The sequence below is a fragment of the Python bivittatus genome, unplaced genomic scaffold, assembly GCF_059951505.1.
Source record: "Python bivittatus isolate LINGU-HERP-01145 unplaced genomic scaffold, Pbiv_v1 ctg000160_np1212, whole genome shotgun sequence".
Classification (NCBI taxonomy): domain Eukaryota; kingdom Metazoa; phylum Chordata; class Lepidosauria; order Squamata; family Pythonidae; genus Python; species Python bivittatus.
The window spans coordinates 3583345-3600005 of record NW_028277076.1 but is presented as its reverse complement, the minus strand read 5'-3'; the positions used below and the strand labels follow the sequence as shown (position 1 = coordinate 3600005).

The following is a 16661-nucleotide window of genomic DNA, read 5'->3' as shown; positions in this document are numbered from 1 at the left end:
TCCAATGTAAGGTCCAAATACCCCAATTTGCTGGCCTATCTAAGTTCCAAGTAGCACTGAGTTAAAACAGATGAGAATTCATGTTTTTTCTGAAGATGTTCCTGAGATAGTCCCTATCCCCTGGATAAGAAATTCAATGTTACATTGGAGAAGACAATCTCCAGCTAATTTGGATGTATCTGGCCTCCAAACACAGAGGTATAGCTTAGATCACATGATCTACATGCAGAAGGTCCCAGATTTCACCCCCAGGTCTTCAGGAAGGGCTGAGAAAAACTCAAGGACAGCTGCTATAGTCAGGGTCAATAATACTGAGTTTAATAGACTATTGGTAAAGCCACTTTCTGTGTTCCATCGTTAACCTTGGCCTCTACTTTCAAATTTCTCTCACACTCTGTCCTTGTTTGAAATCAGCCCTCTGTACGCAGCTCAGTTGCCTTTGCACTCCTTCAACTAGCCTTCAACAGATCAAAATATAATAATAAGCCACCCAGAAACTTTTTAAACTGCCCCACAGTTCAAACGAAGGGCTCACTCTCAAAGCAGAGGCAGTGGATAGTTTTATGTACAGCTCTCCTTTCCATCTTATGAACACATCTTGGAGTCATTAGCTTAGCAAAGGACTAGTTTGGGCTCATGATTTATGCATGTGTCTGTGTGTGTAGGTGGGGGTTACTACCCTTGGAAAATTATTGAAGTGGAATGATTAAGTCTATTTTCTGAGAATCAAATTCTCATAAGAGATTACTTGTATACCTTTATTTATAAGGAATGTGCGTCAGTGTCTATTTGGCCTTGTTTAATAAACTCTCAGATAGTCTGCGACTTTCCTGCTTTCTGGGCTTCAATGAAGTTTCAAGGGAAGTAAGGAGACAAATCCTCTGGGGACCCTTCCTCCAATAATAATAATAATAATAATAATAATAATAATAATAATGAGACATCCAGACAAGTTGCAGAGGGAAGGGGATGTCTACCTTCTACCACCTCGCAAGTATGAAGATACCTCCTAAAAAAGCCCAGAAGAGATTCAAAAAGCACCCCAGCAATAAGGGGTGTTATTCCCAAAATGTTGGGAAACTGCAGGACGTATTTTAGCCCATATTAGCTAGAATCATTTAATGGCAGGATCTCTGATAGGAGAGAAGCAGCACATCTTACAGGACCAGGGAGAGCTCCGGTGATATACAGGTGTTGCTTCAACAATAGGGCCTAATTCAGCTCTTAGAGGTAGTGGTTTGCTAAGAATTTGCCTTAACCATGGTTTCCATGTTGTATGCTTTTTCATGAATGTACAGAAGAGTTGAACATTCATGGACAAGAGACAGATACGTATTTCTCATTTCTGTCTACTTTCTATGTGTGCGTACGTACAAACATAAATATGCATACACTGACACAGATGCATACACGGATGAGTGATTTAGGCAATATTACCCAAGCAGATTTCTAGAGACAGCCTTAAGTACATTATGAACGACTTCTGAATAATCTAGATGTAGAAACGGATTATCAGTTCAATATTTTTGCTCATAGGGAAAACAGAGGCCTAATTTAATTTTTAGCTACAGCATTTTGGGGATTCATTTCATAGGGCGAAACATTTTAAATACACGGCCATGTTGGAAGTTATATAAAGAAATGCCTTTGAGAGCTCCTGTACTTGCTGCTAATAATTTGAATGGGAATAAGATATCCTTGGAAAGAAGCATATATACACACACTTGGCATATTAAGAACAGTGGAAACTTCCTGATCACTCAACAGAAATATACCATCTCCTATGGATTCCTTTTCCTGGATTATGCATGGTTCTCCAGTAACTTTTATTATGGTGAGAGGCCACTGCTGGTAAGCTTACTCTTGGCCAGCAAAGAGAGCACAGGAAGATATAAGTGCTGGTGTTTCTTTCAACATTTCCACCATAGCAGTATACACATCTCTACTCATATCCTACTTGGTCTTCTCTGGGGACCAAAGGAAACCTCCAAGCAGATGGGATTACTTTCTATGTGGCTGATTCCTCTCCCCACCAATTTAAGGCAGCTGCCATCCTAATTCTCTTCCAGGAGATTCGAGCCCCACAATTGCATCCGTGTGAAATTATATCCCAAACTTGCTCCATCGGCTAAGTTATGAATGCGAAGATGGGTGGATGAGGGGAAAGTTTTGGCATCTCTGAATTAAGCTGTCATCGGTTTATCTACCCTCAAAGGAAAGGGTTAGGGAGAAATTCCAAAAACCAAAAACTTCTCCTTTGCCTGCAGTGCCAGACCATCTCATTACCTGGGACAGGTACTCTAGTAATGAAATCCAGTCAAAAGCTTGAATCAGTCAATGTGTCCATCAAGGCAAACCTAAGTGTAATAAGGTACAACAAAATATTTCACTGAGCCCCTTTGGCTAAACAAGAAGAAGGAATGGTGAGATTTGACATACAATCCTCCATACAAAATGATTTTTGCATTGTCTTTGGACATGAGAGAAAGTTGACATCTTATTTGAAGAGCTGGGAAGCATTGAAGTAATAGCAGATGCCCTCTCCCCCATTGAGTTGAAGTACACAGTGGGAACACAACTTTTCTTTTATTCCAGCACCTTATGGGGAAGATGACTGCTAGTGTAAAACATGGCTGGCCCTCAGTGACCTGCCATAGATGCACCTTAAATTCACAGCATTACGAGGGAAACCAGATGGTACGTGGGTACAAGATGATCTCCGCTGGCAGATCATGCATAACAGTGATACCTGGGGTAAGAGATAACCATCCCTTACTTAGTGCAAGCACCCAACTGTCATGGTAAGTTTTAACTCTTCAGCTATTTCTTCTTTAAAAAAACAAAACAAATCATTGCTACTTCATTGTCCATGCAGAGAACATCAGAATTTATTTAGCCCTAGAAATATACTATGCCTATAGTCCACCTGGTCCCATACTGCTACCACTGCAAGGATTTCAAATCTCAGATTTCTCCTTTCCACATTAATCTGGAGTTTCCTTCAATTCATGTAAAGTTTCCCACTGAAGTATGAAATAATAAGGACGCACAGATTTATTCAGAATTTCAGAAGCTGGGTCGGTTCAGTTCAACCCCAGTTAGAAGCATCAAATCAAGTTGATTTAATTCTTCTATTCAAAGTCCAGAAAAAAAATTGGGATATGTGAACCTTTTGAATCTTTGTGTCAGTCTGAAGGCCTCAATAAGGCTGTGCTTCAATCTGAAGATAGATTCCAAACAGGTTCTAAGAAATCTCCAAAGTCAAATAGCAAAGCTCTTTAAAGTGTATCACATCAGACACTACAAAATGACTCCAGGTGGCTTTTATCCACATGCAAAAGCAAGATATGAAGGTGTTAAATATTTGTGTACATGCATGTTTCCTTGGGAATATGCTGCATCATGGGTTTTGTTGTATCTGGTCTGAATTAATATCTCTTCTTAAGTTCCTGAGAATAAAAATGCTTTGGTGAAAAGTAGTTAAAGAATAATGCATCTGTCATACAGTCAACCATTCCATTTCCCACACCCAGCCCCAGAAACTTACTTACCAGTTGGCTCTCTCCATCAAATGAACTCCCACCGAGAAGGGATAGAAAATATATACCCAAGGCATTGAGTATAATCAAAGATGGGCAGGGTCTCCAGCTTAGAGATTCAGAAAGGAGTCAGTGATAAATCATTCTTTTGAGATTCACCACTCTCAACTGTATCTCCTTGGTTCTCCTGACCATCTCCCATTCCTTCAAAACATCCCTCCGTTTCGTCACTCCTTCCTTCAGCATTTGATCAGGTCTTACCTGCTATTACTCAGGCCTCCAGGTGTGCCTGTTGTTGCTAGGATACACTGTCAGGCTGATGTCCCCTTGGTCCCAATGCCTGCGGATTCCTCCCAGCTGCCTCCTCCAACTTTCCTGCCCTGCTGCAAAAAGGCAGAGGGTTCATAGCTCAGAGAGAGACCCTGCTTTGCAGGCTTCAGGTTCAACCTTTGAAAAATGCCTACCTAGCAAAGAGTGATTGCCAGTCAGCGTTGCCCAGGGAGAAGTCTCCATAGAAGGCAACATACAACGTTCCTGTGTTAATATGACTCACTGACGGATTTGCTGAAATCATGGCAGCTTTTGGAAGGGTTGCCAGAAATGCCTTCTTCTTTTCATTCCAGTGCAAGCGTGATGGAATTTTCTTTGCTTCGGTTACACATCATAGTTCAAAACATTCTAACCTGATCTGTAGAAAGTTCTTAATCACACAGACTCATATATGATCTATCTATCTATCTATCTATCTATCTATCTATCTATCTATCTATCTATCTATCTATCTATCTATCTATCTATCATAGGCCAGTTTGTAATTCCCGTTTATAACACAGGCCTCTATACTAATCTAGTACTATTTCCAGACTTGGCATAGTCTTCTACATGTTTGACAATGGGTATAATTTTTAGGGCTAATGTTTCCCCTCCTTTTATTCCTTTTAATCTCCCCATTCTTTTTTTAGATGTCATATGATTTTCCCTTTGTTTTTGTATCCTTTTCTTTCAAAATAATTTCAGATCCCATGCTCATGACTTCCTTTCCCCTTGTTCCTTTCTTCTTTGCTGGGTTAGAGTTTTGTCTCAAAGCTTTGTATTATTGTCATAATAAGGAATCAAACAAAGCTCAGATAAAGAATTTCTGGATCTGGCTGAATTACATCTGGCATTAGAACAAAATATATTTATAGAACATGGAGGTGGAGGTAAGCCAGCAGCACATTCTGTGGAGAACTTTTCCGAATTATTGATAATCTTCTGTGTAAGCTGTTGATTTACTGCTTTGGTGGATTGGAAATCTATCATCAAAAGCGGTAGGTAGCTGTACCATCAGTCAGAGGTCTACTGGTGTTTTAAATAAATCAGACAATCTAGTGAACCTGAACATGTCCATAAAAATGAATGATAAATTCTTCACACCTTGCCACTAAATTAAACAGACACGTTCAAGAAACTCACAGCAAGACCAAGGAGGAAAGCTTTCTTATAATGCAAGCCTAGGGTTACAGCTCTAATAGGGAAGGGAAGGGAAGGGAAGGGAAGGGAAGGGAAGGGAAGGGAAGGGAAGGGAAGGGAAGGGAAGGGAAGGGAAGGGAAGGGAAGATGCTGAGGCCAGAGAATTTTTCCTTCCAAGGAACAGAGAAGATACTGAACAAGGCAAAGCTAAATGCAACATCTGGAAGATAAATAAAGAGCAGTTGGAAAAATGCATATTAAAAGGAGAAGTTAAAACTTCATTTGCTGGGTGGAAATCAATATTATAGGGAAGGGAAGGGAAGGGAAGGGAAGGGAAGGGAAGGGAAGGGAAGGGAAGGGAAGGGAAGGGAAGGGAAGGGAAGGGAAGGGAAGGAGCAATTCCTTGTCATGATCCTAGAAGGTATTTGTTTCTTCAGAACAAATATTGAAACCCTTTACTGGAATAGAGTGACCACATCCAGAAGAGTGCCACGTGGAGAAATTCTACATTTTACCCCAATTTATTTCAAAGGAAGAGAAAGTTTGGATGGAGCGTGGTCTCCTTGCACTTATTTGCAGGCAAGATGACCAAGGGTTGTGTGGGAAGGTCCTGATTTCATTGCACAATCCTCTCTCCAACACTCTGTGATCTCCCGGCCTTCCCATGCATTCATTAATTCCCAAGGGAATTCCTGCCATGAACCTCATTAAATTGGGAAGACTGGGTCTCCGAGGAGATGGAAAGGGGTATAGCCAAAAACCAGCAACACTGCACCTCCAATAATCATGTAAGCTAAACGCACCCACACACACACACTCCAAGAGACACTGAAACAGAAAAGGGAGGGGTCTCTAATCATGGCAGAAAATGATGCCTTTAAACAAACATATATAGTAAACTGGCGGGGGGAAAGGGGTGAATCAGCTATATGGATGGGATCTGAAGATAGAGTCATTTGTATGATACATGAGAACACATATCGCCTTCCCACTAAGTAGCTGTTTCTCTTTCCCATTCATGGAAAGGGTAAGAGCACATCGTCCCTGCACCTCTCAGCTCTTTCTTGCACATCACGTTCCCTATTCCTAAACCAGTCTGGGAAGATGGGGATATGAACACTCTTTTGCTGTTCATGTGTGCACATCATGGTAAGTTCACATGTTACTTTGCTTTGGAACCACTGTGAGAATACGTGAGTAACCACCAAACACCAGAGGCCATGAAGTCAGCAAATAATACCAAAGTCTTGAGCATAGAGCATTTGGCATGAACTCCGGTTGCCCCACTTGTGCTAAAGTTATTGAGGCATTCCAAACAGTATGGGGTCAGATAACACCTCTGCCATCATTCACTTAAGAAATGCACAACCCCAATTTGGTAAATGCAATCTTTCACCCTTTTCAAATGTTTTCAATTAAACTTTGGTCTGGTCCACATCCACGCAGTCTGGCCAAGATGTACTGCAACACATCTTTGATGTGACCACAACTGAATCATTGTTGATCCCAACCACTCAGCTCTCTGAGGAGAAAAAGCCTCTTTGCTTTTTTGCATTCTCTGGCTTGCAAAACTGAGTTGACTGCTCCCCCCTCCCCCAATACCTTCCTCATGTCCGTGTTTGAGGGAATACACTGGAGACACACAATTGACTACTGTAAGAATTCCCTGACTCACAATGGAAGCAGAAGCTTCAGTAGTTTCCTGAAATCATCTTTCAGTGCAAGAGGCAGGTGATCTCATTCCTCAAGAATCTGAGCTCTCTCTTCCAAGCAAAAGAGATGCCAGCAAAAGGAGTTCAGCTGTGAGTAGGCTCAAATCTGAATTCCTCAAGCTGGGCTTCGTCCTCCCCCCCGCAAGTCTCTGTCGTCTTTGGCCACAATGTATGACGAAAGTTTTCCAATTGCACCAAAGCTAGACGTACGTACATTGAAGGTGAGAATGTGATCTATGATATCAGGTCAGGAGGCAATCTGTTGTGGAGGGAGAGTTATCCAGAACTGGAAAGTTCACCAAGAGATTTCTTGATATCTGCTCTATTTGTCTGAAGCAAAACTGTTACTTCGAGGAAGCTTGTTTAACTTGGCAGATGTAATGTAGTGGTTCAGGTATTGAACTAGGATGGGAGAGACACAGATTTAAGTCCATCCTCAGCCATGAGGCTCATTCAATAGCTCTGGGACAGCTAGGACTGGTCAGACCAAGGTGAAAGTGGGGATAATATTGGAGAAGGTTATCCCATGAGGTTCCTGGGAGAAAAAGATGGAATCTGAGCACATTCTAAAAAACAAACCAGCTTGAAAAGGAGAGAAAAATGTTCAGGAGAACATAATTTCTGCATTGTCTTTGTTGTCTCCCAAGATTTCAAAGACATGTAGTCCATTCTTGGTTTATCCATCAACCCATTAATCTAGACAAAGAGGGAGATTGGTTTAAAGGGGGCTGAGTAAATTATCATTCAGAAATCTGTAGAAACCTAGTCATTGCTTTTGCCTGTGATATGAATCAGACCATCACATTAAGCCATAAAAGGGTCTACTTGTTTTAGCATGTTATATGAATACAGCCACTGCCTTTTGTTATCCCAGGTTTAGGGTTTAGCATGTACAGATGAAGGCCAGAGGTTGACATTCTTTTTATTTGTTCCATGACATGTCTGCATCTTGGGTCCTAGCTGGTTACAAAAAGTGACTTGCAATCTGGAAGGGTTGGGGGTGGAAAGGGCAAGGGCTGTCTAAATCTAAGAAGTGGCCACTACTACATTAGCTACACTAGCCATCTTTCATAGTGTTAATTATCTGGCTGGTCCTTAAAGCCACAGTGAAGGTGACTGGTGATGTTATCTTTTCAAGTGTCTGCAGAGAAAGGCAGAAGATGCTGAACAGATCTGTTTTCTCCTTGTCAGGACATATAAACAACAGAATGCCAAAGCCACATGGAGAACATCAAAGTCAGGTAACACTCAGTTAAACACAACATTCTGAGAAGAGAGGGATGGGAGGGTACAACAGAGGCCCAGTCCCACATAGCTGCTGTAATACATCAGACAACTCACACGTAGCTTGCTTGTTGGCTCCTCTCATCGACACGACACCTATTCACTTTTCTGTCCAAAGTTCTGTCTGGGGCAAAGTCACAAGGGAACATTTGTTGGCTAGATCTCTCCTTTCCAATTTTTAAACTTTCCTCTTCTGCTGCTTAAGAAGTTGCTCACCAGGCCCTAACAAGGACCAACACTTGGTATGACTGCTTAAACCAATATCCTTATAGGACATCTTTTTAATAAAATTAGCTTTTTTTTTTTGTCTGCGCTCAGTCATTACTGACCCTGCAGTGACTGCTTGGATGAGTCCTTGCAGTTTTCAAGGCAATTGTTTCGGAAGTGGTTTGCCAGAGCCTCCTTCCTAGAGCAGAGCCCAGCTGGCGAGCGCAGGAGGCGGGGTTTCCGTTGCTTCGCACCCTTTTCAGGCGCGCGCAGTTTTTCGCGCTTACCAGCAACTGCTCCCAACTCCTTTTTGCAAGGCGCCGCCAACATTTTTCCTCCCACCGGAGTGAGAGTACCCATTTATCTACTCACGTGAGTTTTCGACCTGTTGCGTTGACAGGAACTGGGGAGGAAACAGGAGCTGTTTCACCCTGTTTAGCGCGAAGGCTGGACTCGAACCGCCGAAGCGTCAGCCATTTCTGGCCGGCAACTTTCAGCGTCATTAAGCCACTGCGCCACCGCGTCCCCCTACAATTAGCTACCCTGGGTTTATGTTCACAGCTCCAGAAGTTTTGTAAATATGACTGGCTAAACAATGAGTGGCGGCTGTAAATCAGGAGCAAACATAATGCGGAGGGTCATGACTCTCAGCTAAAAGGTCTCCGCAAGTGCTCAGTTCAGACCTTTGGTCTCATTTCTGGCAGAGAAGAAAGAGGAAGGAAGAGGAGGAGAAGGGGAGGAAGAGGAGGAGGATGACAAGAAGGCAGAGGAAGAGGAGAAGGACCCTCCTCTGCCATTCATTCCCAAAGAGCACCAACATCAGAAGATAGAAGTTCAGTTGGCTGTGAAGTAAAGAAGTGCCTGTCCAAAGAAGTTAAAAAGAAATCCTCCTGAAAAAATAATGTCCTACTCATAAGTAAAGTTGAAAGGTGTGCAAAGTGTTCCAAATGCAGAGCATTTGTGATAACATCAGAACGTTGTCAGAACAATTCCGGCAAGGACAGAACATCCTGTTTTGAACTTGGAATAGCTGCTTACACACTTCTTCTTTCTTCATGACCCTATAATCCTCTGAAGTTTAGACTTGATGGGATTTAGAGAGCTCAGGGTCAAAACAATATTTTCAGAAGTACTGGGCCCAAAGGCTGCTTTTCCCCATGGTAGCCCCAATGCTTTGGAACATCCTGCCCTGAGAGATACACCCAGTCTTCACTGCTGGCCTTCTACAAGGCTGCTGAAACATTTCAGCAGACTTTTGAAGGCTACGGGTGATCTGGGCTGCCATTTTAGGAGTTTAGTTTAGTTTGCTATTTGCCCGTTTATATTACCTTTTTATTTAGGCTGTCAACTGCTCAGAATCAGAAAATTGGGGTGGTATACAAAACATTGTAAGGAATAATCCTTGAAGCAAATACTGAAGCTGAACCTGTCTCCACCTAAAGTGACAAGGAAAAAGAGAAGGGAAAATAGGTCCTGTTCATTGGTGACATGAAGATCAATGTTGGAAAGATAGTTTAATATTCATTCCTTTCAGGTTATAAGTTAGACATCTGTTAGCATTTGGAGCACAAGTACTGTAGGCTTCTCTGTAAATCTGGAGAACTACCGGTTGATCTAATTTACTGATCAGAGCCAAACAATGTTCAGCATTCGTCACCACCGGCCAGCTGGAACTTGGGGAGATGTACTTTAGCAACATCTAAAGACCACTGCAGATGCAGACAGTCCTGAGCTGAGTCAACATAAGGCACTTTCCTACATACCAAAGTGGTTGCTATCAAGAGCTGGCAGGTTCAGAAATGACATCTATCCAGCCTTGGGTGCACCTGCATATATTTGTTTGTTTCTGACCTTCAACATTTGTAAGAGATTCTCCATTCTACTCATCTCTATCCTCAAGGGCCAAGAATTCATTCACCACACATTTCCTGAGACAGTCAATCCTGTTATGGTTTGAAATCAGATCCAGCCACACTTCCAAGTTAATTTCACTCAGACTTGGCTGATACAGTTGGCCTTCATGTTGTTCTTAGGAAGAATATGATATACCTGTTTTACTTCAGAAGGAAGACTCAGATGAAAACCAGAAAAATCCAGGAAAAGATTTTAATTGGGAAAATTTCACCAGAATCCCTAAAGAGGACCATTTTCTGTGACCCAGGAAAATGGTTATCATCCAGAGTACATAATACTTCTTTAGAAAAACCCTAAGTTCAGTAAGTTTCTACTTTGTTTATATATATCTTGAGTCTAAGTAAATAAAGCAAATTCCTTCCCAGTGACTGCAAATGGACAAATTTGATACCTTATCCCAAACTTGCAAAGTGATGTCAGACGTAATCCCATAAACCTGGACATACATACACACACACACGCAAACACACACACATATTCTTTCCAGCCACAGCCTGAGCAAATTGAATTCCTGACACTGATGAAAAATCAGAGCTGGAAAATGAATTTTCTTGAGTTTGAATCTCTCCAGGAATAGATTTCTTGATTTAAATTACGAAGCAAGCAGAAAGAATGAGCAGAGACTTCAAAGATATTGTTCCGATCTAAAGAAGGAAACGGAGGGTAATAATGATCTGTAAGATGAGACATATTTTAAACAATTTGTTTGCTAGATTTATATCCTGCCTTTCTTCCAGAACCTGAACATGGTGTTTGTAGCAGTTCTTCCACTAACTTCCCCCACAGCAACTGCTGTAGTGTATGTATCATGCTGTAATAAAGGCAGATGGAGGAATGTCCTTAGAAGAGAATTGAACTAGAATTCAATGAGCTGAATGGAAGTAATATCTAATCTTCCCAACCTGGTCCCCTCCAAACACATTCTTTCTGAAATCCCAGCTAAAATACAGGAATGTATATTTACTGACTGGGGAGAAAAGCAAGATTCTAAATGCCTATGTTTTCTATGCCCGCCCTCTCAAAATTCGCTTCTTGGTCCAAGGAGAGAAGAAGCTCCAGTGATGAAGTAGGGTTCATCTTTATAGGAGCAGTAAGATGTTCATAAGACTCACAAACTCCATTTTCCCAGCTTGAGCCAACTCCAGATGAATGGAGCTTAAGTACCAGAGTTCTACTGACCGCCTGGCCATTGCTGAGAATTATGGGAGTTGAAGTCCACACAACTGGAAAACGTCAAGGTTATAGAAAACTGAACTAAGATTTATTGCTGCCACTTGATCACCACCAGAAGGATAATCTGTCACCTGCTTTCACAACTCAGCCTCAAAACTGAGCCCTGATTTCTCTTCTCTTCTCTTCTCTTCTCTTCTCTTCTCTTCTCTTCTCTTCTCTTCTCTTCTCTTCTCTTCTCTTCTCTTCTCTTCTCTTCTCTTCTCTTCTCTCCTCTCCTCTCCTCTCCCCTCCCCAAGTTTCCTATGTGAGACAGTCATAGAATATCTGGATGATCATGAGGCCATATGAGGCCACTATGTCATTTCCCAAAGCATTGCTCAATGAATTCACATTTCAAAGTTCTCATGGAGGAAAAAAATGGATTTATCCAACAGCCAAGCTTTCAGCCCTATATGATTTTAATGTTATGGAATGCATGACACATCAATACCCCTTTCCAACCCTTTCTTTGTCAAAGACCCATGCATTGTAGAACTTAGTCACTAGATCATAAAACTGTTTATAGACTTTCATTCCCTTTTATAGGCGGAAGATCAGAATGACTTAGTGTATTTGAGATATGATCATGGGAGTCACGGAGGAAGAATAAGGATGCATGTAGAGTTGAGAAGAACACCACTGAGACCTTTTGCAAGTGAGCAAATCTCTGCCTTTCCTCTCAAATCCCAAAGTCTGGGGTGAAATTTACATACAAAAGCTTAATTTATATAAGGGTTTGGGGTACACTTGGCCATGCTTCAGTGCCCATGCATTTATAAGCAGCCCTTTTGTTACATTAGCATGTTAATATCCTGGAAAAGACCTCCTTTGGATTAGCCATAACGGTAATTACAAACTATCCAGGTTCAAGCAGCCACTGCAATATTGGCTAGCTAATTACATTGGGCCATGTGCTGACTCCACTGAAGGTAAGTGAAAGCAGCTGAACATGCTTTTCCCCCCAATGAATTCTCAAACGTGTGTCTGTTCAAGTGTTTAATGTAGAAATTTGAGCCTGTGCAAAGGTGAAGCCAAGTAATTGCTGCGGACGCAATTGCACCAAAGTCATTTTATTAACTACAATGTGAAGCAAGATCTGGATTCTAGCACGCATATTTTTCAATATCCCAGCTAATAAATTACATCCTTTTATAGGAACATGTTGGCCCAACAGCGCAGAGCAGACTGAATGGAGATGTTTCCACAGCAATCTCGGCAGCTCTTAATAACATTCATAGCTCAGCCGTGTGTGTTTATGCCATCACGGCTCATGTCTGTGGATCTGGTCGCTTGACGTAAAGATCATTGTTTCAAAGAAAGGACGAACATCTGAAAAATCTAACCTTTCTTGAAGACAGGGGGCTGAAACACAAAATGTGAGGTCTTTTTGTGCTTTTTCACATCCACGCGCTTCCTGAAATACAGGAAGATGCCTTATGCCAGAATCATATAGCCCTTTAACCCCCTTTCTGTGGTTTGCAAAGACTCCAGTTCAAGTTGGATCTTGGATGGTTCAGCTATTCAGGGTGAAACTGGGTGTGACTGTGCTCACTACATTCAAATCAGTGCTACAATGAAGATCACATTTCACCTTTTTTGCTATGGTTCTGGACACTTCTGTATGTACTGGACCAGCCTACGTTTTGGAGTGAGGCTTGAGCACATCACTCAAACTCAAGTATGGCCTTCGGCCTGAAAAAAAAAAGTTTCATCTTCTAGAGGAATGGCCAAACTTGGAAGAGGCAATCAAATGGCCATTTTTGTGCCAAAGTGTCATTGCTTGAAACTATGGCCGGTAACAACTCAGTGAGCTTTTCAGCTGCCTTAGAAGCTAATCTCCCATTCCCCCAAGATTGCTCTCAGGATGCCAAGCCTCCAACCACAACTTCCCCCACCCCTAGTTATAGGTTAGCAGCTTTTTAATCACATTTGTTGGGGCTTTTGAATTTAAACAGATGAGCTAATGGGCCTGAAATGTCTGATCTGTGCCAATATCCAAGCTGAGCTGAGGTCTGTAAAGGCAGAATCAGAAAGAAAGGACTTCTGAGCAATTTCACTGGTAGCTATGAGAGGGTCTGATGGGCACAGAAAGATAAAATGCAGTGACCTGAAAAGAGGACCAAAGAAGGCACAGATTGGTGTAACATTTGTGCATAGGCTTACGTGGCTGTTTCAGGGATACAGAAACTGGGGCTACCCCAAAACTTTAGATAGACTACAAATGGGGGGCGACATCAAGGCCTTCTTCTCTTTATAGGTCTCCTTGTGTTGCAACTGCCATCCTATTTAATCTCGAGAGCCCTACCAATGGAGAACTGCTGGTACTCTTTGGAGTTGAATGGGAAACTCTGAGCTGGGGAGGGTTCCGCATCCCAAGTGATTAGCCAACAGACATTTTCCCCAGTGGACTGAGACGGGGCATCCCCAGGAGATCAAATAAGATCAATAAGAAGATGGTTGCAACCATGCAATTGAAGCCCTACCACCAGGCACATGTGCTGAATGATTCTGTGATACTCAAAGTCCCTCTATCAAAGTTCTCATTGGTTAAACCCCTTGAGTTGCAATTGGTGAGTCAGCAACATGGGAGAAGAATGAAGTCTTCTGTGTGGGCTAGATCAAGACTCTGGCTCCTTCTTAGCATTGACGAGGATTGCAGGCAAACCTCTTTGAAGGCATCTCTTAAATCAATAAGCCCAATCATTTCCTTTGGGTAGCCTTGTAGCTACAAGGATGTCTGACCTCCTCCACTGCAGCTTGTACGGGAGTGGTAAACCACTGTTTTTTGGGTTTTCTCTGATCTCTGGAGACATCCCAAAATAGGGACTGCTGATCAACCATGGCATCCGCTATGTTTTTCTTTTTACCTTATGATCCAAATATGCTGAAAATTCAGATTATTTTAACAAGAAACTACAGCAAGCCACTTAATCGTCTAGGGATGAAATGAGGCAAGGGTTGATTGGCTGCAATTTCATTCCCACCAGATTTCGAGCTGAGCCAACCCCTTCTCTAGTTTATATCAGATTGCATCACAAAATCCAAAGATGTGTCAGGACCAAGTTGACAAACTGGAAAGGGTGGGCTAGGGTACTTGATAGAAATATGTAATCCAGAATCACAAAATCCACCCCAGCCGTAAGAATCATGAGTTTCAGACTTTTCCCCTCCCGCACCCATGCAACCACCTGTCATCTTTACAGCTAGAAACCTACTTGTGAAAAAGTAAATTGGTGCATCTCAATATCTTCCCTGAAGCAAGGTTATGGTGGATACATTTCCCCTTTAACAATCCATTGGATTGGGCTCATTATCACTGTGGTAACTGAAAAGACAATAACAGTCAATCCACAGGGAACTGAGCCAATGGTTATGTCAGCTGTTTCCATAGAGTTGATCACTCCTCTCTCTGCTCCCCCCCAGTGTCTGGAAATGCATGTCAGACACACCTGGATGGTCTCTTGAAAATACCTTCTTTGTTCTACTATCAAGACTTCGGTTTTGTTCTCCTGGTTGAGAAGGGAGAGAAGAAGAATAGCTAGACATTTTGGTCACCAGAGGTAGAGCCCTTTAGAAGAAGCACCCAGAATCTCATCCTAACCCTAATCCTGTAATAAAGCAAAGCAGTGATGTAACCCAAGGCCAGTCAAGTGCCCAACGGAACTGGCGCGGTGAATTTTCAAAAAGTCTAAAGAGAACCCAACCTTAGGAGGGGAATGCAGGCCATTTTGCTGGACTGAGAAATCTTTCCCCTGTTTATAAGTACGTTAACAATGAAGGAAAAGAGACTCGAATGAAGTGGAACAGTAGATCTCATGTTTGTCCATTTCACAAGTGTGCCAGAGAGAGAAATAAAACAGCTTTCAGGCCCTTCTGCAGAGAAAGGCAAATGGCCACCAAATGTTCTGTTAGCAGATGAGGTTTTGCGGAAGCCCTTTAATGATTAATTAGCTTTTTTTTTTTTTTTTTTTGGTTCTCATTTTGATGTGCAATGGAAACTGGCCAAGGGTGAGATCATCTAATGTGGATTTTGCCAAAGGAAGGGGCGGGAGGGGGGAAGACCATTGAATGCTTCTTGTTTAGAGATGGGACCGTCTCTAAATGAATGGAAAACTTTCCTCCTCTTCACTGGTTTTCAGTTGAAGCTTGTCTATCTTGCATGCTGTAAAAGATGAGAGACAGACAGACAGACAGACCTTACAAAGTGAAAGCAGGGTCACCACTTTATATTCCTCAGTATATCCAATTGGTTTACAAACGAAGCAAAACAAAAACACCGTGGACATTCCTTCAGGGACCTACAGTAGAAGAATGAGCTCTAAACTTTCAGCTCCACGACTGCTTCAGTGGTACCCTTTCCCTCCCTGAATGATCCTACAGTAGCTAATCAGGAACGCTGCACCAATTGTGATGCCATTAGAGGTGGATAGATCATTTTATGTCAAGCTTCTGGGAGACAGCTGGCAGGTGGGAAAGGCTACCCACTTTCTCTGCATCCTCCTAGTTTCTGTGGCTTTAATTCTCGTCTTCTTTTCTTCTATTTTAGCTTTTTCTATTGGCACCCAACCTTTCCCTCTTAACTGGTTCACAGAGGTGAGGAAATGAAGCTGAAGAGGAAGAAGCTTACTATAGTAACCAAGTGATTTACATTACAACAGAGGAAGACTCTTGTTGCATGTATCTCAGTGTTGCCTAGATGGACCTTCAGATGTTGCGAGATGGTTTCCTACATTTTTCATCCTCAGATATTGTAGTTAGTGCTGATGGGAACTGTAGTTCAACAACTACTGGAGGGCCATGGGCAGACCTATATAGATTGGTGGCATCTTTCCAAGGCTTCCAGATATCCAGGATTGAACCTTAGACATTTTAAATACAAAGCAGACCCTCTACCACTGAGCAGCCCCCACCCCCTGCACTGCTCAGAAATATCTGAGATGCCAACATCTGAGCCAACTGAACAGATAAATCTTGTGTGGAATCCCACTTGGATGGAAAAAGGGGGAGGAGATGAATGTGGGGGCCTCTCTTCATTTCCTTTTAGGAAGTTAGAATTCCCCATCTCTCTTCTAATTAAAAAGATGAACCTCTCAAAGGTCATCCAAAAAAATCAATAGCACTCTTGAGAAAGGCCTTTTCTCAAGCAAAAGAGAGTGGCCTTGGCAATTCATCAATCAGAAATATGACTTCAGTTGGTTGGTAACCATTACTGATTTTTTTTCCAGCAATTTTTTCCTGCTTTGTAAAAGCAGAAAATAGCAAAAGTCCTATTTTTCACAATTTTGTTTGGATGGAACTCAAGAGTGCTTCTGCCACAAAGAGTTCTCTATAGTGACATGGC

General features: G+C 42.1%; 1 protein-coding gene across 1 annotated transcript in view; it reads right to left on the bottom strand.

Moving 5' to 3' along the window:
- Window positions 1–3969, bottom strand: part of TNC (tenascin C) — a 55115-nt gene extending 51146 nt beyond the window's left edge. Inside the window, exon 1 of the mRNA XM_088146949.1 lies at window positions 3801–3969. The gene's annotated coding sequence lies outside the window, so the exon portion shown is untranslated. The remainder of the gene's footprint in view (window positions 1–3800) is intronic.
- Window positions 3970–16661: the final 12692 nt, after the last annotated feature.